Source organism: Manis javanica, chromosome 2 (assembly GCF_040802235.1).
Source record: "Manis javanica isolate MJ-LG chromosome 2, MJ_LKY, whole genome shotgun sequence".
Taxonomy (NCBI): domain Eukaryota; kingdom Metazoa; phylum Chordata; class Mammalia; order Pholidota; family Manidae; genus Manis; species Manis javanica.
Genome location: NC_133157.1, coordinates 220496951 through 220520791, shown reverse-complemented (window position 1 = coordinate 220520791; position 23841 = coordinate 220496951). Strand labels below are relative to the sequence as shown.

The 23841-nt window shown below is 36.1% G+C and overlaps 1 long non-coding RNA gene across 1 annotated transcript in view; it reads left to right on the top strand.

Moving 5' to 3' along the window:
* LOC140845492 (uncharacterized) overlaps nucleotides 1-22974 on the top strand; it is a 155772-nt gene extending 132798 nt beyond the window's left edge. Inside the window, exons 3-4 of the long non-coding RNA XR_012124291.1 lie at nucleotides 22032-22137; nucleotides 22858-22974. This is a non-coding gene — a long non-coding RNA (uncharacterized lncRNA). The remainder of the gene's footprint in view (nucleotides 1-22031; nucleotides 22138-22857) is intronic.
* Nucleotides 22975-23841: the final 867 nt, after the last annotated feature.

The window sequence follows — 23841 nt, the reverse complement described above, 5'->3', positions numbered from 1 at the left end:
GTAGATACCTTGTTTGCCAGTGGAATATTTAATATGTATAAATATAATATTTTTCAAAACATTTTATTCATTTTATTTGGGGAGACATCTTTCTAGAACATTTTCCTGTTCAATTGAACAACAGCGTAATGTAATAAACATCATTAGTATAGTCAGGAAGTTCAACCGCCACACACAAAGTGGCTGTACTAAAAGCTAAATATCTCTCTGTCTTCCAAAATGTTTCATGGTTTTGTATGTGGGCTGGGGGACATATCCATCTCAAGTATTTTTCAGAAGACTGTAATTATGATCAATAATCAACAGAGAAAGCATTCTTTTTTAGTGGCTATTATCTAATTACTAAAAGTCAATTACTTAATAAGACAGATTTTTTTCCCCTCATTTTAAACATTTGTGATGTAACTATTCCAGAAACATATCAAGCAGTTCTGGGTATTCTTAATAAAATAAACTGCACATCCTGTAACCTTTTCATGATACCTCAGTAGCACCATTATGCATGGTAATTATCAAATTACTCTGTCTAACCCATATATCATCTGTGCTTCCTGTCATTTAAGCTCTAGATGAGATCAGCTGAAACGCCATTCCATACTGTGTATAAGGTTTAATGTTCTAACAAAAATGTATGCAGTTTCAAAGCTTCCCTTTCCTCCTGCTGGACTGTCATTCTTTGTGATTGTCTTCTCTTCATGCTTCCTACCACGAACTGAAAAAAAAAAAATGGCCAGATTTGGGTTTGAGTTGAGTTTGAGTGCAGGAACGGAAGAAGGCTGACTTCTCTGAATAATGAAGTAGGTGTTTTCTCATTGGCTCATGTGTAACAGAGGGATGAAGGTATCTTAGTCATTTCCACCACATTAACATTTCCTAGAGCAGATGAAAATAATTTATTTTCTACCTTTCCTGTGGTAGCATTCATAGATGCTAGCACTTTATGATTTAACAAAGAAAACCTTCTAATTACCAGCTTGTTTTCCTACATTTTCTTTTCTTATACAAGTAGTCTGTTTCTATGCTCTACAGATTTCCAAATTTTGTGATGCAGAATTTGTTTTGGGCCAGAGAAGGTCAAGATCAAATATCTTGTTTTAGTTTTGTCATTTGTACATTCACGCATTTTATCTTTTTTCCCCCATGAATGCAGACCTCCATCTGTTTTGTTTTTATATTCCCTATGTCTACAGTAGTGCCCATCATAGAGAAACCATTTAATAATGAATAAGTATATTTTTAACTCTATTTATATAAAGCAATTATATTTATGTTTCCTAACCATGAGCATGGAGAAAGTTAATTTGCCCGGAGAAGGAAAACAAAATGGCAAAAGAATCCATAGAATTATGCCCCTTAAATTTCAGGCACTGTGTTAGACATGTTATATTTATCTATATAATGTATAATTTAATTCTCACAACTGCACACAGAGTAATCATATTTAGAAATAAGAAAACATTAGCTTATTTCATAGTTATGTTAGGTAATTGTTCCAACATCTCATTGATTTTAAATGGCAGAATAGAGTCAGAATACAAAATCATTTTCTCTGATTTATAAATCAGTTTTTCATACTGATTTTCTAATTTGGTCAACATAACAACCCTACCACAGCATATGTCAGTTTGCTGAAAAAGAAACTAAGGCCAGGAGAGGAGAAATGACTTCTCCAGAGTCACATAGTTGGTTTGTAATTCAAGATTGACTTCTTAAAAAGACCATTAATGATAGGCTTCAGCCCTGTTCCTCAGACTGTGCCAAACCGTCAGCATTCGCAGTATCTACTAACTTACTGGATATACCATGTCTGTGGCCCCACCTTAGGAATTTTCCTGGTAATTTGTCTCTCAATAACTAAATGGATGATATTGATCCAGAGGAACATGACGGGCAACCCAGGTCATATACGACAAGAGTCCCAAGTTAACACACCTGCCCAAAACCTATTCACTATCATCAGTTGTGCTGATTCTTTAGGTACTAATCTAAACTTCAGAGGCCCAGTGAAGAGACTTAAATTTAAGGTTTAGCAAATCTTGGCATATAGTTTCAGGACAAGACACAATCACAGGAATTATAATTTCCTTTCATTTCTTCTCCACTAAAAGTGTGATAAAAGACTGATGGAAGATGCTCTTCGCACTCTACTGATGGATGCTAATTAACGTCTTGCTTGGACAAAAGAAAACAGCTGAAGAAGGCATAACATAATAAAACTCACAGATGGCTCCTGGAGCAAGCAAGGGGGGATGGAGAGGGCTTGGTGATTAAGACACAACACTGTGGAACTTTTAGTAGCTGAAGCTGCTTTGTTCCTCATGTAGATGTATTATGAAAGTAATTATTCATATGTAAATTGTGTAATTTTTCTCTCTATCCTTAAAAAAATGGTCTTATTCACTCTAAATACAAATTCTAACAAATGAAACCAACTGAACATTATTCTGTAGATCCTTTTTTAAATTTTCTTCTCTCTCCTTTTACTTTTTTTGTTTTATTTTTTAACGGCACTCTCCTTTTAAATGTGACTTTGCAAATAAAAAAGGATGTAACATCTGGAACTGCTTAAAATCAATTTCTTTTCTCCTTTATTTTTCTGTTCTATAACTAAAAATGGACTTTCCAATTTGCATCATGCTTCTTTCCTCCTTTTGCTTTACAAAATAAATAAATAAATGCCATCTGGCCTAACAGCTTAGTTGCCAATTATCAGCCTGAGGCAATCCAAACTGCCAGATAGTCAATGCAGAAAACATGGTTTCAAGAAGAAATGCTAACAGAGCCCTTGCTGTAGTATGTCGGCACCCTGCCAAATTATCACCCCATGCAAATACTGTCTTATCTCTTGGGGACTTGAAAAATATCCTAGCAATTTGCATTATGCTATATTAACACCTTGACTTATCTTAATGAAGATGTCTTAAAAACTAAACTGTTTCATAGTTAATGAAGTGTACTGACATCACAGAAAATCAGATCAGCACTCTTCCATTGGAGCTGTGGAGTTGCAAGTGTCTGAATTTTCAACTTGTTCATTTTCCTGGGATCACAGTGCCTTTCTGGCCATGGCCAGTGAAGAACACCAGGTCCTCCGTTGTACCTGCCTGAGCCAATTTCTACTGGGTCCACAGGTAGTAGTTACTTACTTATAGTCAATTTCATCAGGAAATAATCACTTGGCCTGCTAAACTTGGGTACTATTTTGGTTGATTTTAAAAAATTATGTTGATGGCAGGTTTAGAATCACCATGGAGCCCTCATCCCCATTTATCCTGTACATCTAAAGCCCACTGGAAATTCTGCCCCCAATGCAGCCCTACCTCTTCTTTTTTTATTTTTTATATTTGTATGACTAACTCATTGTATAATTTGCAGTTTTAACCTCTTTATTCTCTTTACCTATTTCACCCATCCTCTCATTCTCCTCCCTGTGGTAACCAGTAGTCTGCTGCCCATATTTATGGGTCTATTTCTTTTTTGTTTGTTTATTTGTATTGTTTTTGAGATCTACATGTAAGTGAACTCATATGGTATTTGTCTTTCTCTGCCTGGTTAATTTCACTTAGCATAATACCCTCTAGGTCCATTCATGTTGTCGCAAATGTCAAGATTCATTTATTTGTTATGGCTGAGTAATATTCCATTGTGTATATTTGCCCCATCTTTTGTATCCATTCATCTAATGATGGACATTTTGGTTGCTTTTAATGTTGAAAAATATTTAACAAAATTCAATATCCATTCATGATTAAAAATCTCAACAAAATGGCTATTGATGGAACATACTTCAACATAATAAAGTCTATATTTACTCTGGTTCATTGAAACTACATTCTAGATTATTTACTCTAGTTCACTGAAAAATGCTGTAAATAATGTCGCAATGATGTAGGTGTGTATAATCTTTCCTAATTAGTGATTTTGTTTTCTTTGGGTACATTCCCAGAAGCAGAATTGCTGGGTCCTATAGTATTTCTGTTTTTAGTTTTTTGAGGAGAACCTCTATATTGTTTTTCACAGTGGGTGGACCAATTTACATTCCCATCTATAGTGTAGGAAGGATCTCTTTTCTCCATATCCTCACCACACTTGTTATTTTGTCTTTTGGATGGTGCATTATATGAAATATAGTACTATCCTGACTGGCTTGAGGTGATACCTTACTGTGATTTTGATTTTGATTTCCCTGATGATTAGTGATGTTAAACATCTTTTCATGTGTCTGTTGGACATCTATATGTCTCCTTTAGAACAATGTCTATTCAGGTCCTCTTCCCATATTTCAATTGGATTATTTAATTTTTGTTGTTGGATGGTAAAAGTTCTTTATATATTTTGGATATTAACCCCTTATCAGATATATTGTTTGCAAATATATTCTTCCACATTGTAGATGGTGGTTTTTCAGTGTTGAGGATTTCCTTTGCTGTGAAGAAGCTTTTTAGTTTAATGTAGTCCCACTTGTTAATTTTTTTGTTTGTTTCCCTTGAACATGGAGATAGATACGTATACATAAAAAAAGTTTCTTACATCGAAGTTCATGAGATTCTTACCTGTGTTTTCTTCTAAGAGTTTTATGGTTTTGGTTTTGTCTTGCATATAGGTATTTAATACACTTAGAGTTTCCTTTTGTATATGGTATAAGACAGTGATCTATTTTCATTCTCTTACATGTATGTCCAGTTTTCCCAATACCATTTATTGAAAAGACTGTTTTTTCCTCATTGTATATTCATGGCTCCTTTGTCGTATATGAATTGACCACATATGTATGGGTTTATTTCTGGGCTCTCTATTCTGTTCCATTAATCTGTAGGTCTGTACTTGTGCCAGTACCATACTGTTCTAAACACTCTAGCTTTATAGTATAGCTTGAAATCAGGGAGCTTTATACTCCTGGTTTTGTTCTTCTTTCTCAAGATTGCTTTGGCTATACAGGGTCTTTCATGGATCCATATAGATTTTAAGATTATTTACTCTAGTTCATTGAAAAATGCTAGTGGTATTTTGGTAGGGATTGCATTGAATCTGTAAATTGTTTTGGGTATGATGGCCATTTTGACAATATTAATTCTTCCTATCCATGAGCATGGGATAGATTTCCACTTATTTGTGTCTTCTTCAATTTCTTTCATCAGTGTCATAGTTTTCAGAGTACAGGCAGTTACCTCCTTGGTTAGGTTTATTCCTAGGTATTTTATTGTTTTTGATGCAATTTTAAATGGAATTATTTCATTGATTTCTCTTTCTGATGGTTGGTCTTTACATCGAAGTTCATGAGATTCTTACCTGTGTTTTCTTCTAGGAGTTTTATGGTTTTGTCTTGCATATAGGTATTTAATACACTTAGAGTTTCCTTTTGTATATGGTGTAAGACAATGATCTTATAAGACAGGAATGCAACAGATTTCTGTATATTGTTTTGGTATTCTGCAACTTTGCTGAATCAATTAATTAATTCTAATATTTTTTTGCTGGAGTCTTTAAGGTTTTCTATATTTCATATAATGTCATTTGCAAATAATGACAGTTTTATATTTAATGTGGATGCCTTTTATTTATTTTTCTTGTCTCATTGCCATGGCTAGGACTTCCAGTACTGTTGAATAAAAGTGGTGAAAGTGGGCATCCTTGTTTTGTTCCTGATCTTAGGGGAAAAGCTTTCCGTTTTTGCCATTGAGTATGATGTCAGCTGTGGGTTTGTCATATATAGCCTTTATTATGTTGAGGTATGTTCCATCAATAACCATTTTGTTGACATTAAAAATCTCTTTTTTCTATGTTGGGAGCTTTTGATGGGAATTTTCTATGTTGGGAGCTTTTGATTACCAGTTAAATTTCATTACTAGTGATTGGTCTGTTCATGTTTTTATCCTCCCTTTGTTAATGATGTATATCACATTGCATTGATAGATTAGCAAATATTATATCATCCTTGCATCCCCCCATCATAACTAAGTGGGGGGAATAAACCCCACTTAGTTATGATGAATGATCCTTTTAATGTAATTTTGAATTTCTTGTATTTTGCTGAAGGTTTTTGAATCTCTGTTCATCAAGGATATTGGTCTATAGTTGTGTTTTTTTTTGAGTGCTTTGTCTGGTTTTGGTTTTATTTATTTATTTATTTTTATTAAGGTATCCTTGATGTACAATCTTATGCTCGCTCAGGTTTCACATGCACAAGGTTGTGGTTACTACATACCTCCCTTTAATCAAGTCCCCACCACATGCCCCGTTACAGTCACTGTCCATCAGCATAGTTGGTTTTTGTTGTAGACTAATACTTGTATCATAGAATGAGTTTAGAAGTATTTTCTCCACTTCTGTTCTCTGAACTACTTTAAGAAGGGTAGGTATTAGCTTTCTTTGGATATTTGGTAGAATTCAACCATGAAGCTGTCTGGTTCTGGAATTTTCTATGTTGGGAGCTTTTGATTACCAGTTAAATTTCATTACTAGTAATTGGTCTGTTCATGTTTTCTGTTTCTTTCTGGGTCAGTCTTTTAAGATTGCATGTTTCTAGGAATTCATCCATTTCTTCTAGGTTGTCCAATTGATTGGCATATAATTTTTTGTAGAATTCTCTTTTAATTTACAATTTCTGTGGTGTTGGTTATAACCTATGATTTTGTGTAGTTGTGTACTCTCTCTTTTTCTTGGTAAGTGTGGCTAAGGGTTTGTTTCTTGTTTGTATTCCCAGTAAACCAGATATTGATTTCATTGATTTTCTTCTACTGTTTTCTTGGCTCTATTTTATTTCCATTCTGATCTTTATTATATTTCACCTTCTACTAATATTTCTTTTTTTAATTCTAGGTCCTTATTTGTAGGGTTAGATTGTTTATGGGAAACTGTTCTTGTTTCTTAAAGTGGGCCTCTATTGTTATGAACTTTCCTCTTAGAATCACTTTTGATGCATCCCATGTATTTTTTTTTTTGAGAGGGCATCTCTCATATTTATTGATCAAATGGTTGTTAACAACAATAAAATTCTGTATAGGGGGGGTCAATGCTCAATGCACAATCATTAATCCATCTCAAGCCTAATTCTCATCAGTCTCCAATCTTCTGAAGCATAACGAACAAGTTCTTACATGGTGAACGAATTCTTACATAGTGAATAAGTTCTTACATGGTGAACAGTACAAGGGCATTCATCACAGAAACTTTCGGTTTTGATCATGCATTATGAACTATAAACAATCAGGTCAAATATGAATATTTGTTTGATTTTTATACTTGATTTATATGTGGATCCCACATTTCTCCCTTTATTATTATTATTATTATTATTATTATTATTTTTAATAAAATGCTGAAGTGGTAGGTAGATGCAAGCATCCCATGTATTTTGAAACACATTTTGTGTTTCTGTTTACACTTGTCTCAATATATTGTGTGATTTCCTCTTTGATCTTTTCCTTGATTCCTAAATTATGTAGAAACATGTTAATTAGCCTCCAAGTGTTTGTGGGTTTTTTTTGCAGTACTTTTTTGTAATTGATTTCTAGTTTCATACCATGAAGTCTGAGAAAATGCTTAACACAATTTCAATCTTCTCAAATTTGTTGTGACTTGTTTTGTGTCCTAATATGTGATCTATATTGGAGAATTTTCCATGTATGCTTGAGAAAAATGCATATTCTCTTGCTCTTGGGTAGAATATTCTATACTTACCTGTTAAGTCCAATTGGTCTAATGTGTCATTCAATGCTTCTATTTCCTTTTTATTTTATTTTTGGAGGCTCTATCCATCAGTGTAAGTGTTATAGTAGGTGTTAAAGTCCCCTACTATATTTTGTTGTTTTAAATTTCTCCCTTTAGATCTGATAGTATTTAGTTTAAATATTTAGGTGCTCCCATGTTGGCTGCACAGATGTTTACTATTGTTATATCTTCTTGTTGGACTGATCACACTATCATTGTGTAATGTACTTCCTTGTCTTTTGTTATTTTCTTTGTTTTTAAGTCTATTTTGTCTTCTATAAGTATTGCAACTCCATCTTTTTTTTATACCTGTTTGCATGGTATATCTCTTCTCATCCCTTCTGTTTCAGTCTGTGTATGTATTTTGGTCTGGAGTCTCTTGAAGGCAGCGAATAGATGGGTCTTATGTTTTTATCTATTCATTAATTGTATATATCTTTTGATTGGAGCATTTAGGTCATTTACACTTGAAGTAATTATATATATATAATATATATATATATACTTAATATAATTTTGTTAAATGTTTCCTGGTTGTTTTTGTTGTTCTTCACTGATCATTTCTTCCTCTCTTGCTCTCTTCTCTTGTGTTTTATGACTTTCTTTAGTGTTATGATTTCCTTCTTTCTTTTTTGTCTATCTGTTATAAGTTTTGGTTTGTGATTATCATGGGGTTCTTAAATTACATCCTATGAATATAACAATATATAATAAGTTGATGGTCACTTCAATATGAACACATTCTAAGCAAATTTCTTACCCCATGCATGTTTTATGTATATTATCTTCTGTTATTCCTTTTTATTAAGTGATCCCCTAAACTAAATTTTAGATATACTTTCTTTTTGCTACTTTTGTATTTTAGACCATCATACTAGCTTCTAAGTAAATGATCTACTACTTCTGCTATATATTTGCTTTACCAGTGGAAATGTTTCCCTTTCTTAAATTTCTTGCTTCCATTTAGAGCATTTTCTTTTCCTCTTAAAGAAGTCTTTAACATTTCTTGTAAGGCTGGTTTAGTAGCAGTGAACTCTTTTAATTTATGTTTATCTGTGAAGCTATTTATCTCTCCTTTAATTTTGAATGATAACCTTGCTGGGTAGAATATTCTTGGTTGGAGGGTTTTTTCCCTGGCAGGTATTATACCACATGTGTACTAGCTTCCCTTTGAGGATAAAGAAACCATGTACCTTGTTCATACAGTCCAATATCTGCTATATTATTCATTAATAAATATTTCTTTAAAAATAAAACCACAAGTTTGATGCATTTCAACTTCATGTCCCTAAATACCTATGTGTGATACTTCTGTCCTGAGCCAGTCTTTGTCACACCTGATAAGACGTAAAATTAAACACTGGGGGTGAGGAGGAAAATAATAAGCGTAACAACAACAAATCTTTTACATGGAAAGGTTAGTATTATATCCAGTTTTCTTGAAAATTATAAAAAAAGGGAGAAAAGGTACTTAGGTAACTTCTCAAGGAGTCATTTCTTCATTGAGTAATAGAAATAGTTAGTAGCCACCACATAAAATTGTGTGGATTAAAACATTTATATAGTACTTACAGAGAAGTGTCCATTAATTTTGTTCTTCTCTCTTCTTGTATTATAATTTAAAGAGAATATCTTACAAAATTAAAAAAATAGACCCAAAACATTTGAAGTGGACACATTGATATCCATATTCCCATTTTACTACAGAATGAGTTTGGAGTCCCCTTCTTCTTGGAATGCTTCACACCTTCTATATTACACTGTACATCTAGGTAGAGATGAAGCATAGAAGCTCTTTCCTGCCACTCACAGAATTGCTTTGAGCCTTCAGGCATAAGACCTAATTATCCTTACTGTCTTACTTTGCATAGATAAAAATGTTGTGATTGCTCATGAAATTAAATGGCATCTTTTTCAATCTGTTGACATTGATTGGCTTGATGACTAAAATAATTTAAAGAATAAAATGGAAATATGAGAGAACTAACTAAACTCCAGGCAGTAGTTTTTATAGCCAGGAGTGGTATTTTCACAATCCAGGTGTTTAAATGAGCATTTTTATACACAATAAAACAGGTAAGAGTGATAATTATAGTTGGAAGATTTGTACAATATTTGTAAAATTATTTGGTTATCATAAATATTATGACTTTTTTTCCATTTCACAACTAACTGAAACCTAAATTATTTGTTTCTGCAGGCCCATTATTTACTAGGACATCTTTGACTTCATGAATACAATGTCTTCCTGTGAGGCAGTTATACAAGCACAGAATTATCATATTCATTCAGATGTAACTAGAGAGAATATCTGCTAGAATTGTGCACATTTTGGATAACAAAATAGATAACACATTATTTGTCACCAAAGTTTTCATGTGCATATTGCAATTTGAACTAATAAACTATTATTACTTAAATATACTTCATGGACATTCTTTTTTTTAAATTTTATTTTGGTATCATTAATCTATAATTACATGAAGGACATTATGTTTACTAGGCTCCCCCATTCACCAAGTCCCCCCCACATTCCCGTTCACAGTCACTGTCCATCAACATAGTGAGATGCTGTAAAATCACTACTTGTTACCAAGTTCACAGTCACTGTCCATCAACATAGTAAGATGCTGTGAAATCACTACTTGTCTTCTCTGTGTTGCACAGCCCTCCCCGTGCCCCCTCAATACTATACATACTAATCGTAATGCCCCCTTTCTTTTTTTCCCGCCCTTATCCCTCCCTTCTCACCCGTCCTCCCCAGTCCCTTTCCCTTTGGTAACTATTAGTCCATTCTTGGGTTCTGTGCTTCTGCTGCTGTTTTGTTCCTTCAGTTTTCTTTTGTTCTTATACTTCACATATGAGTGAAATTATTTGGTGCTTGTCTTTCTCATGGACATTCTTTATTGATGAGAAGAACATGAATTCAGTAACTCATTTATTCAAAACATTTTTATGAGCCTAGTATGTGCCAAACAGTTCTAATGACTGAAGAAAAAGATGAATAAGTTGTTTTCTTAGCAAAACGGTAAGGTTTGGAGAGCTTCTAGGTTGGTGAACACATGGAAACTTCTGGGGAGAGTGGTGCATTCTGAGACCTCTGTACCCTTGAAAGCTCTGTACCCTTTCCCTGTGCTTTGCCCTAGGCATCTCTTCCATTTGGCTGTTCCTGAATTATATCCTTTTATAATAATAAAATAAATCAGTGCTGTAGTAAATAAAATGTTTTCTGAGTTCTGTGAGCTGCTCTTGCAAATTAATAAAGCCTAAGGAGTGGGTCGTGGGAATCCTTGATTTATAACCACTTGGTCAGAAATACAGGTAACACCTGTGCTCGAAACTGGTGTAGTTAGAGTAAGCAGTTAGACAGATCAGAGCAGGAAGGAAGAAAGGAGGACTGCAGACCACACAGTCTCTACCTAGAGACCATCTTGTCTCCCGTAGACAAAACTCTTTTGCAGTTTAGCACAATCTGATAAGCAAATTATATGGTTCACAGGGCCTTCCTAATTTTTGAGTATGTGCACTTAAAGAAAACCTAGTCCATGAGTAACCCCAAGGTTATTATAATATCATTTACATTGCAGTTTTGCATTCCCCACCCCACCCCATGGGTTTCACTTAGGCACTCATGGGAAGATAACCAACACATACATGCACCAAGTTGGACGGGAGGAACCAAGGCAGATCCAACGGGTGGTGTGATAAGGACAAAATGGAAGGAGGAAACCAAATAAACCCCCATAAAAAGAACCATACAAAACTTGGCAGGTTGCTATTAACCCTCAGGGTCAGCTCACTCCCTCTCTCTCTCTGGAGTGTACTTGTGCTTCCACTTAGCTAAATAAAAACCCTTTGTGGTTTTAATTTCCTATCAAATCTCTTGACTGTATTCTTTCCTTAGAGAAGACAAGAATTGAGGGATTCCACAACCCACTGCCCAGTGATGGTATTTGAAGCCCAAGGAAGGGATTGTCCTAACTCCCAATCTATAGCCAGTCAGTCAGAGCACAGGTGACAGCCCAGGCTTGCAACTGGTATCTGAAGTGGTAGTGGGGGTAGGGGGATGTGGATGTGGGAAGGCCATCTTGCAAAATTAAGCCCCTAACCTCTGAAATCTGGTACTGTCTCCAAGTAGATAGTATCAGAATTAAGTTAAATTATAGGACATAACAGCAGGTGTCCAAGAATTGCTTGGTGGTATGGAGGAAATCCTGCCTCCCATGGTGAATTTGAGTCCAGGTACCCAAAATAATACTGCTACCATGGTATCTGTAGGACATCACTACAGATACTGGTTAATGGTAGTTTCAAACCGGGAGTCTAGTAGCTGAATTTCAACACTGAGTTCCCTGATGACCACTGGGCCCATTATCCTGTATTCCAAAAATGTTCCCAAAGCCCTTTTTTTACCCTGGAGATTGTCTTCTTTTAAGACCACATTTTCTAATTTCTGCCAGGTCTGATGTCTGGATTTTCATGTGCATGTTTGCACCATAAAACCCCACCTGTATCTGCCATCACTGAGGCCATTCCAGTTCCATCCCAGGGAGGCCAGGTACAGGAAAACACCACATGAGACCTGGACTCACTGTCATATTTAGGACCACACAATTATCACCACATGAACTCTGTTTCTACATTTTTTACCCTCTTTGCCCACTGCTTTGTAACCTGTTTCCATAATCAGTGTTATCATCAGCTTTAGCAACCTCAGTGTCTTCTGAATCCCTGGGAGATTTTTTGACTTTTCAAAGAAATGTCAGTCTATCAAAGGAGGGGCTTTGAAACCAGACAGCTGATCTAGGTTCAAATGCCTACAGAAGTTATGTAACCGATATTGATTGGGAATCTTCCCAGATCAAAATGCTAAATCACTCTGAGTCTCAGTTCCCTCATAGCTAGTATGGAGAAAAATCATGATCTCACAAAGTTATAGTGAGCACAAGATGTGAAGAATGCAAATATTTATATCCATTCATATTGCTACAACCCTAGTTCAAGCAACCATTGACAAAATGCTGAACCTCTGCAATGGAATCCTAACCAGTCTCTCCAGCTGCAATGCTTTAAAATGTTGGTCAGGTTACCACTCTTTAAATCCTCTCCTGGCTTTCCGTTGCACTTAGAATAAAGAACAAACACTCATCAGGACAGCGCTCCTTCTTCTTGCCTCTGCTCCAGCCTAGTTTCTGAGGCTCCCCACCTTGCTCTCTCTGTTTGAGACATACATGCTTTCTTCCTGGTCCTTGAGACTCACATCTTGAGAGGCTCAGAGACACAGAGCTTTGTTAATTCCACCAGTAGGAAGGTAGGCCACCACATTTTAGGGCTCACCTCCACTGAACCCTACATGTCCAGCTCTCACTACCCATCACTCTCTGTTCTAACACCTTGTATTATTCTTTGCAAAAGCTTCTCACTCTTTGAACTGTAAAGTTCTCTGTAATGCCTATCTTATTTATTTGCTTATTATGTACTTGTTTGTTTATATCATCTATTTATTTTTCCCTCACATGAATGTCAGCTTCATGTGAAAAGAAATTTTGGCTTGTTCTGGGAAAGCAGAGGTGTTAAGAACACAGACACTAGAATTAGACTTCCCAGGACTGATTTCACCTCATAATTGTTGTATGGCTCTAGGTAATTTGTTTAACCTATTTCTCTTCTCTAAAAAATCAATTAATTATAAGGTGCCTAATTTAGTACAGTGTGTAGTGCATAGTAAACTCTCCATAAATAGTATAATTGTTACTATTATCCTTAGGTACACAGAAGGTACCTAGCAAATAAGCACTAGCATAGTGCTTGGACCACAGTCAGCATTAAACAAATGGAATTTATTCATGTTGCTGTCAATACTACTACTATTACTGGAGATGGGTCCTTGGTCTCAATATCAGAAAGAATTCAAGAATGGATGAAAAAGCAGTTGAACATTAAGAGTTTATTTGGAGAATAAGAATTTAAGGAAAAGCAAGGGGACATGCCAGAGAGTTGAGCATGGATAGACCCAGGGGTGGCAGCCTCAAAGAAACAATAGGAAGCCTTTTTATGTGAAGGGAGATGAATATTCACTACGTGGGGATAGCTTCCAAAGGGCACAGGTGGGGTCTTCTTGGAGTTCCAGCTTGCTTCATCCTCATTGGGTGGGGAGTTTGGCTATATTTGGTTCTCATCAGCATTGTCATACATGGGAAGGCGTGCTATGCTAATGAATGTACTTTGAGGTGAATTTGCATCAACTTCTCCTCCCTGTTGAAACCAGCCTGTTGTGGCCACTCTGTTATCTATGTTCTTATTCCCCACGTCCCGTGAAAACAGCCTACATGAAATGTGTAGAACATAGGCATCCAGCCAAATGTAGACACCAGCCGAAGTCCCCATGATCCTTCCTTGCTCAGGTCTGGCTGGCTGCCTACTAACACTGCTGCTAATAAACAGATAATAATAATACGATTATCCAGCAGCAGCAACATTTAACAATCGGGAGTGTCAGGGTTTTAAAAAGATGTGCAGAAACCAAGAACTGTACTATATTTTGCTTTATTTTTCTTGATTTTATTTTTCTCCACACACAGATATTTAGTATCCATGAGGTGTTTTCCAGAAGCAGGAAATACAGAAGTTAATAAAGCAGAGTCTTCGTCCATAAAACTCAGACTGCAGGAACTCTACAGCACTAAAGACAATTACCCTGATCTAATAGAGATATGAATAAAGGGTTTTGGAATCTGAAGAAGTTATTTTCAGTTCTTCCTAAGGGGGGCAGAATGTTTTCACAGAATAGGTACCATATAAATTGCAGTTGGAATAAAAATTAGAAATTCTTCAAGTAAAGGGGACAGGAAGGTGATTTCAGGAAGACAGAAGAGATTATGATATTTTAAAAAATCACTGTTCAGAAAAGCATGAGATATTAGGAGGATCTGAAGCAGTAGAGGGAGTAGGAAACAGGCTGTGGGGATTCAATTGCATATTGAGGTCAGATTGGCAATTGTAATGTTTTTGGGATTCATTTTTATAATGAAATCGATGGGAGAATATCAAGGGTTTTTAAAAATATGGAACCCAAATGATCATATATCAGTTTATTTAATTCCTTAATTATTAATTTTAATTAATTTATAATAATTAATTAAATAATAATTTTCAGTTTTAATTTTGGAAGAGAAGAATTAAGAATATCACTCTCCAAGTTTTTATGATATCTATAATTGGAGCTAGGCTAAGGCTGCATCACTAAGAAAGATAGAAAGGAAGCCGATTTAAAGTGCATTTGGGACAGAGGGTCCGTCAAACTTAGCAGCCCTGAAGATATGGTGATTAAGAGAGGTAGAAAGCCCAAAATGCACCAGCTGATGTGCCTATTTGGGAAGATAGAATCTGTATGCCAGTCAGGTATATAGGGAATACAAGATTAGCGATAGGTCAGTGATACTCAAGTCTGAATTTGGAAATGCTACTTTGAATTTGTGAGGCATTAATCTGTAAATTCCTTATTTTAATTTGTAATTCATTAACTGTTTCTCCTGTGGATATGTTTGTGCAAAGGTTTATGTGTAGGGTAACCATTTGTTTAGGGCAGGGCTGGTTTTTGACTCATCATCCTGGAGTAATTACAAACATCACCTCCTTTTCTTCCCTAAAATTCTAGTTCACATCATAATTATATGCTTCCTAAGTTAAGGAAATACACAGCTAAAGAACTGAAAACTCTCAGCCTCAGTAGGAATTTATCATCTAGTGTAGGAGGCAGACATGTTTGAATAAAATTTTTGAAAAATGTTACCAGAATGAAGAATAATAGGATAAAAAGTGTCAAGATTCCAAAGTTAAGAGCCGCTTTTAAATCCTATCATGGCTCCATGGCCAATGCTACTGCAATACTGGTTTAGTTGAAGACAATTTTCACAAAGGCTTCTTATTAATTGCCATTCCAGGAGGATGGCCTTCAGTAGGGATTGACAGGATTTAGTATATACTCTGAGAATTCTCACAGACATAGTGTGAGGCAGGCGTAATTATCTCTACTCTACTTAGAGACGGGGAACTAAAGGAGATGAAGGTTCGAGTAACTTGCTACCTGGTGGCAGAACCTGAGTGCCTTAAGCCTGACATCAAAGGTTGCTTTCCACTCCACCAAATTTTCTTCTACCTCAGAGGGCTGCAGCCTTATCTGGAGATGCCGCATGGAGAGATGCATGAAGCCAGGCCTCTCCAATAAGAAGACCCCACATATTATGTCAGAGCAGGAGAAGGAAAGAGGCCCCTCATTGGGAAAAGTGATTGCTGTTGAGCAAACATGAGTGAAACCCACTCTAAGTCAATGCGACTAAGCTGACAATATTCAGTGATCCAAGCGAATGTTCTAATCAACAGCGTCAAAAGCAGCATTTGGATCAAGCAAAATTAAAATGTTCAAACTGTCAGATGTGACTGCATTAATAAATCATTTAAAAGGAAATCTCAGGCAAGGACTGCCTTTGCCTCGAAGTGGTAAAAAGCTGGATTCAAATTTCTCAGAGAAACTATATCCTTTCCATAGAGAGAGCTTATTACTTCTGGCTGTGAATGTTCTGGTCCAAAGAAGCACATTTAGAACCTGATCAAATGACTACACACAGCACGGCCATTTATTTCCTGAGCCTTAATTGTATCCTCAAAAAGAGTGAAGAGCAAAATCCTTTCACTGAAAAACCATTTATTGATTTTTGGCTCAAACACAGTAACTAGTGCTGTGTATACAGAGTGAACAAAACACAACCCCTGTCTCAGGTGCAATGGTCATGTAGACTCTGAACCTCTTTAAATTTAGTAAATTTAAAAAAATATTTAATTTTAGTAAATAAAAAGCATTTAATAGTAAAATAGTAAATAATAAAATATTTAATACCATAAAGAGTAAGGATATTTTAGAAAACCAAGGAAGAATGGGATGTGGACTCTGATATGCTTTTACAATTCCCTCTGAGAAGAAGATATCTGTCAAAATTTTAAAATATGACCCCAGGGGGTCCTACTCAATGGGATGACCATGGCATCTATCATCTGTCTTACCTTGGGCTGCTATAACAAAATACTATAAACGGGTTAGGGGGTTCTCAAAAATGGAGCTTTACTTTTCACATTTCTGGTGGCTAGAACTCAGGGTGCCAGCCTTGTCAGGTTTTCATGAGGTCCCCTTCCTGCCTTGCAGACTGGCTGCCTTTTCATTACATCCTCAGAGGACAGAGAGCAGAGACAGGAAGGGAACTCTCTCTTGCCTCTTCATCAGAAGGCACTCATTCCGTTCATGAGGGGTCTGCTCTCATGAACTCCTAAAGACCCCACCCCTTAATACCATCACTTTGGGGGCTCAGATTTAAATATATAAATTTAGGGGGGGCACAAACATTCAGTGCACAATATCATCCAAACTGGACTTTTCAGAAAGAAAAGAGACATGATGACCACAGTAGGAACGCAGACTGGAGCTGGTACCGTCCCGAATATACTGAACTCATGATTACCTGTGACTCGCTGGATTCTATGTGAGTGCCCATCACTCTCTAGGAACCTGGGACAGATTTTTTTTTTTTTTTGCATTTTACAGATGGACAGTGTAGGTGCCACAAATATTATACACATTGTCTTAATCTTTGACCCTACTTAGATGAGGTTTCAGTCTTTTAAAGTCCTCTCTTGTCAGGTAATATTCTTACTTATCCTCTTCTGACTGATAAGACATAAGAAAGATTGCTGATGGCTGCTTGCATTAAAGCCTGGTCTAGATGCAGCCCTCACTATTTAGTCACTTGCCTTCCTAAGGGGATTTTGGGCCCTCATTCAAAGAGATCAACAAGCAGATTCCCTTGCTGGGCTACAGATGCACCAAGAGATTCACTGTATTTGCTTCATACCATATCCCAGCAAGATACTTTACAATCTAGATTCCATGTTCCTAGACTTCTTCTACATTAATGCCCAGTATAACGTCCAGGAATGTATAATGAAAGTACACTGGTATATTACAGTTATTATGTCATTTCTATTATCAATGTCACAATGATATGATGAAATTATGGCTTTCCTTTTGTGTTAGTGCTGTCAGAGACGTGTCTTCATATGGGGAACTTGGGTCTAAGTATTTATGTGTGGAGGACAGGTTCTGTAAAACAGCTGGTCCACGGGTTAAAAATGCATGTGGTCCTGCTTCATTGACACCAAGTTTACCCTGTTATGTAGCCTGTGTAATCTCTGGTGACATGGATATTTTTAAAAGTGATTCTCTGAGAGGATTAGTCAAGCCATATTTGATGGGCCACTGATTCAACAACAAAAAAACTTTAGTTCTGTATCACTCATAAAACCCATTCTTATTTTGGAGATTAAAAAAAACCCTTTCTGGAGTAACAAAGATATAATAGCTCCTTTAAATATTAAATAACTCCTTTCAGTACAACTTATTTCAAAAATGCAAATGTTTCAACTAAAAAGTTCCAAAAAATTTGGCATATTCTGTGAATCCTGTTTCCAATGAGCACTGTCATATTTATCTACATTCTTCACATAATTAAAGCTGTTGTCGTGAAATACCTTCCACAGTGATGTAATGGTCTACATCACATCCACATTATTTCAACCCTACGTTTCTGTTCCTTGACACATGGAGTTTCTTATCTGATTCTTCCCTGTGGTGGTTTTAAATATGGTCCTAAAATCCTTTGATAATCAGCACCTGAAGAAATTTATGTGTCCTGAACTTGGCTTATAGGATGAGATCCTGCCCTGAACTTAAGCCTGATGCTTTTATAAGATGGGGCTTTTGGGGTTCATGGTATGTAGAGAGTTTATTTTGCATTTGGTAACAATGTAAGTAATGTGTGACCAGGGGCATGACTGTGATGATTTTAAAATGTGGCCTCAAAAGTCTTTGATGATTCTCTCTAAACAAATGGGTTATGGTTCCTGTCTCTTTGAATCTGGGCTCTGTGACTGATTGACCAACAGAATACAGTAGTGGTCATGGCTTTCTTTATTTGGCACCTCAGTCTCTGGGAATTCTTTACTCTGAGAACTCAGAATCCATGCTGTGAGGGAGTCCAAACTAACACATCGGAAGGCCACATGGAGGGGCCAAAAAGTAGGCATTCCAGCCAACTGCCCCAGCTGACATTTGAGCAGATAGTCAAAATCAACCAACAGGCATGTGAGTGAAGATGCATTCAGATGATTTATCTCCAGATTTTGAGTCTTTCCAGGTGCAATTCTAGATATTATGGAAGAGATATAAGCCATATGTGCTGTACCTTGTCTGAGTTTCTGGCCCAGAGAACATATGACAGATAGTAAAATGATTGTTTTAGACTAAGTTTTGAGGTGGCGGGTTGCACAGAAAGACATAACTGAAATATTCCTTAATCCGAACCTATTTCAAAATGTACTTACATACTAGGAAAAAAGGGAGTCTCCTATTTCTACCTTTTGGTTCTCAAGCTTCAGAAAGACTTTCACTCTGTTGGCTCTAAATTCTACCCGACCTTTTTATTTTCTGTTTATGTGGTGGGACAAGTCTGACTATAAAAATACAAACTATTGAAACTGTGTCTTTTCACTTCCTCCCTTAGCCAATCATAACAATTGCTCACATCATAATCAATGAATCAGTATTGAATAAATGAATAAGTAAATGAATGTGGGATCTTAGCAATAAATTCCTGAAAGTTCATTGTAAAAGTAAAGTGCAATATCGAATTCAGACATCCCCATCAATAGTCTCACCATTGTGTTAATACAGTATTGGACATAAATACCTTTATGATTTATGTGTATTTCATGGCTTTTTAATATAGACGATCTCTACCTGAATTTGCATGAAGACTGATCCTTCAATCTGCTTTAATTTTAACCACATCCTGTTTAAACAACTGATATGAATTGTGCCTTTAAAGCAGTGAACATTGGTTTTCCTTCTTTCCTTCTTTCCTCCCTTCCTCCCTTTTCTTTCTTGCGTTCTTTCTCTCTCCTGTCCTCCCTCCCCACCTCTCTCTAACTTCCTTCCTTTTTTCTCTTTTTTCTTTTCTCCTTTATTTGTTTGCTTAGATATCACCTCAATCAGAAACAATTGGGTATGCATTTTTAAATTATTTTCTATTTTGAGATAATTTCCAAATTCACCTTCATCTCTAATAAATGATGCAGAGAGATCCCTTGTACCTTGTACCCAATTTTATTCAATGGTAACATTTTGTCAAACTGTAGTACAATATTACAACCAGTTCCTGATACCTTTAGAGTCAAGACCTAGAACGAATATTTGCATCCCCACAGCAGTCCCTAGTGTCACCTATTTAGCATACTTCCTTCCTTCCCATCCCCATCTTTAACCCTGGCAACCATTAATCTGTTATCCATTTCTGTAATTCCTTCATTTGAATAATGTTCTACAAATTGAATCATGACCTTATAAGGTTATATAGAATATAACCTTTTAAGATTGGATTTTTTCACTTAGCCTAATACTCTGGATGCGTGTTACTGCATTTATTCATACTGTATTCCTTTTTATTGCTGAATAGTACTCCATGGTATGTATGTACTGCAATTTGATCAATTGTGTAAAGGTATCAGGTTTGTTCCCAGTTTGGGGCTATTACAAATTACATTGTTAAAAATATTGGTATATAGTTTTTATTTATCTGGGATAAGTGCCCATGAACATAGCTGATGGATCATGGTGTTTACATGCTTAGTTATTGAAGAAACCACCAAAATGTTTTCCAGAGAGGCTGTACTTTGTTATATTCCCACTAGCCATGTATAAGTGATTGAATTTTTTCACATTCTTCCCAGCATTTTATGTGGCCACTAATTTTTTTTTGGCCTTTCTGATAGGTATGTTATGATATCTGATTGTGGTTTTGATTTGCATTTCCCTCGTGACTAACAACATTGAAAATCTTTTCATGTGCTTATTTCTCCTCTCTATATCCACTGTCTACTTGGATCAATGTTTTTTTTCATTTATACTTTTAAAGTTGTAATTGTTGAGATTTGAGATTTCTTTATATATTCTAGATACTAGTCTTCTTCAGATATGTGGCTTGCAAATATTTTCTCCCACACTGTAGCTCATCATCCTCTGTTCTTTATAGGGTCTTTCATTGAGCAAACATTTAAAAGTTTCATGAAGTCCAATTCATCTATTTCTGTCCGAGATTGTATAAAATTGCTGTTACTGTTCATAAATGTTAGGTAAAATTTGCTAATGAAATCATGTGACTCTGGACATTTCTTTTTGAGGAATTTATAATTACAAATATATCCTTAATAACTATAAGGTAGTCAAGCTTTCTATTTCATAATGGGTGAATTATGGTAGTCTCTGTCTTTCAATAAATTAGTCCATTTCATCTAAGTTGTCAAAGCTTTGCATTTTCATGTTTATTCAGTTCATTGCATTTGTAAAACTTCCACTGAAACTTCCTTTTCAACTCTTGAAATATTTAGAAGTGTGTTTTTTAGTCTCCAACTGTTTGGAATTTTCCTTTCATCTTTTTATGATTAATTTATAGTTTAATTGCAGTATGGTTAGAGAATACATTCAGTATGATGTCACTTCTTTTAAATTTGTCAGAATTTGTTTTATGCCCCAGGGTATGGTCTATCCAGATATACGTCCTATGTTCAAATATTTTGTTTTCTGCCATTGTGCAAAAGGCTTTTTTCACTCTGTTCAACAGTGGTAGAGCCTGATGTGGATGATTTATCAATGAACAATTCCGAGGGTGATCCAGGCCTACCAGTCTAAGCTGAGGCAAGAGACCATGATGACCAGCAAAGTCACTCAGACAAGTGTTTGATGATTCTGCAGGACAGATGAAGTCAATAGTAAATTTGTACCAAGGGCCCAATGATCACAATAGGGTATCTCCCAGGAAACTAAGTGGAAATGCACTGTAGATTGAAAGGTCCCCTGCACTATCTATTATAAGTCAATGATTGATTGATCAAAATAATGCTAATTCAGACATGCATTTTTACAAGATATGGTTATTCTTCTTAGCAAGATCTCATAAAAAATAGGGCCATTATCCTCTCTGTAGGCAGAAAAAAATTACTTCATGGTTGGTATATTCTTACCTAAAGTTTTTAATCACTTTTGTGTAGAACACCAAATTTGAACCTCAGAAAGGTATGACATGGATGGAATGTAGAATGTTGTTATCTAATGAAACTAAAATACAAGAATTTAAATGATTTACTAGTCGCGACATTATTCAAAAGTGACAGAGCTTGAATCTGAAACCAAATCTAACTTAAACTTCCATGATCCCCAGATGTCTCTTAAAGATATGCTAAAAGGGACTGGAATCAGAAAGAGAGAGGCCATTCTTGCTGAGGACTGCTTGATAAGGAATGTGCGTGCCTTTTGGTGGGCAGCAGGTATGATGTCAAATCAAATATAATATTTAAAAAACAGTGGAAGAAAGTAAAAGAAAATGGGGAAAAGTAGAAATAATGACTCAGACACAAAATTAATGAGTAAAATGTGAATAAAAATGATTTTGTTAAGCTTTTGAAACACTTCAAATATTGTACAAGCTCAATGACCCTGTTTGGGGCCTCCAGGATAGGAGCCATGGTGTGCATAGTAGCAGGTTGACCAACTTACCCTGCTTTAACTGGGACTGTTTCAGGTTAAACCTTATGTCCTAGGAAATTATGCAATCCTGTGCAAACTTCGATAGTTGGTCAGCCTATGTAGCACAGGAAGGCTGAAAGATAAATGGGATGCTTGTACCCTGCAATCAGATCTAGTCTAAGACTTCCATGATAAGACTCTCTGACTCTCAGTTTCCTTATCCATGAAGTGTAGATCCCTTTTACCCAATTCATGGGTTGTGAAAATTAAATACAACATCATCTCTGTGAAAATGCTTTCATCCAGTGGGTTCTTAATGCTTTTGTGTTTCAAGTCTGTAAAGAGATGTGGCAGGGCCTAAAACATACTACCTAGTCAGGGCATATTTGGGAGGTGACAGCTCTTCAAGGAGGATGAGAGAACATCATTCAGGAGCCCCATCCTAGGAGAGACAGAGGTGAGATAATGGAAGGTAACCGCAGGGGAGAGGTGTAGGAACTGTAGAAATCTGTGCTCCTTAGGTACAGAATGGCTTGAGAATATCAGCCAGGACTTGATATGAAGACTGAAACCTCTGAGCACTTTGCTGAGGGTCTCTGCACCAACACTCTGACAGCACTGTGGAAAAAGGAACAAGGTAAGGGTGGTGCCCACCAATGACTAAAAATCACAACCCTTTTGTATTTTGGACGTGTGGCCTTAGTTCCCAAGGAAGACAGGTAGTCCCCATAATACAGTAGTAGATTGAATTAGCTACTGCTTTGGTCAGTGGGTCCTCAGATTTAATTTGATTTAAAACAATTAGACTAAGTTTCCATGGATCTAAACATTATTAAGCTGAATTGTCATCATCTACTCAAAGAAAAGTAAGATGTTTTTTCTGGACCACAAATATTCTTAGAGAAAAATTTGGAATAATGACACATATGCAGTCAATTACCACATCAGAAGGTGAAATAAGATTCATCAATGGCTAAAGGATATGGGGAGAGCTAAGTAAGGAACTATCTAATTATAAGTTTCCAGACAGAAAGGTGAGCAGAGCAGCCCTGAAATTCTCTCCCATGGTAATCCCTGGGACAAATGATTCCTCTGAAATCAGGCAAGGATGCTAGATGGAGAGATAAGGAGCAGCCGCCAAACACCATCTTTATGCATGAGAAAATAAATAGAAATACATGGAAACATTTTTTCACTCTTGCCAATTGCCTACACTCCATTGCCTACAGAGGTCTCTCCTAGGGAAAGGAGACAGGGAGAGCTGCTCCCTTGCAGACCACTTTCACATGGAACACTTTGGAATGTACTATTCTCCTGACCTCAGAAAGAAAAAACAACTACAGACCTCATTAAATGTCAGAGAAGTCACTATTCCAAATAGGATGCTTTTATCCACAGTTGTCACAATCTATTGCTAATTCCATGGAGAGTATAAGAATTAGCTTCCCTTTAACTGGCAGATGCAAAGAAATCTCTTCAGGAAACTTCCTTCTAAGGGAAGACTT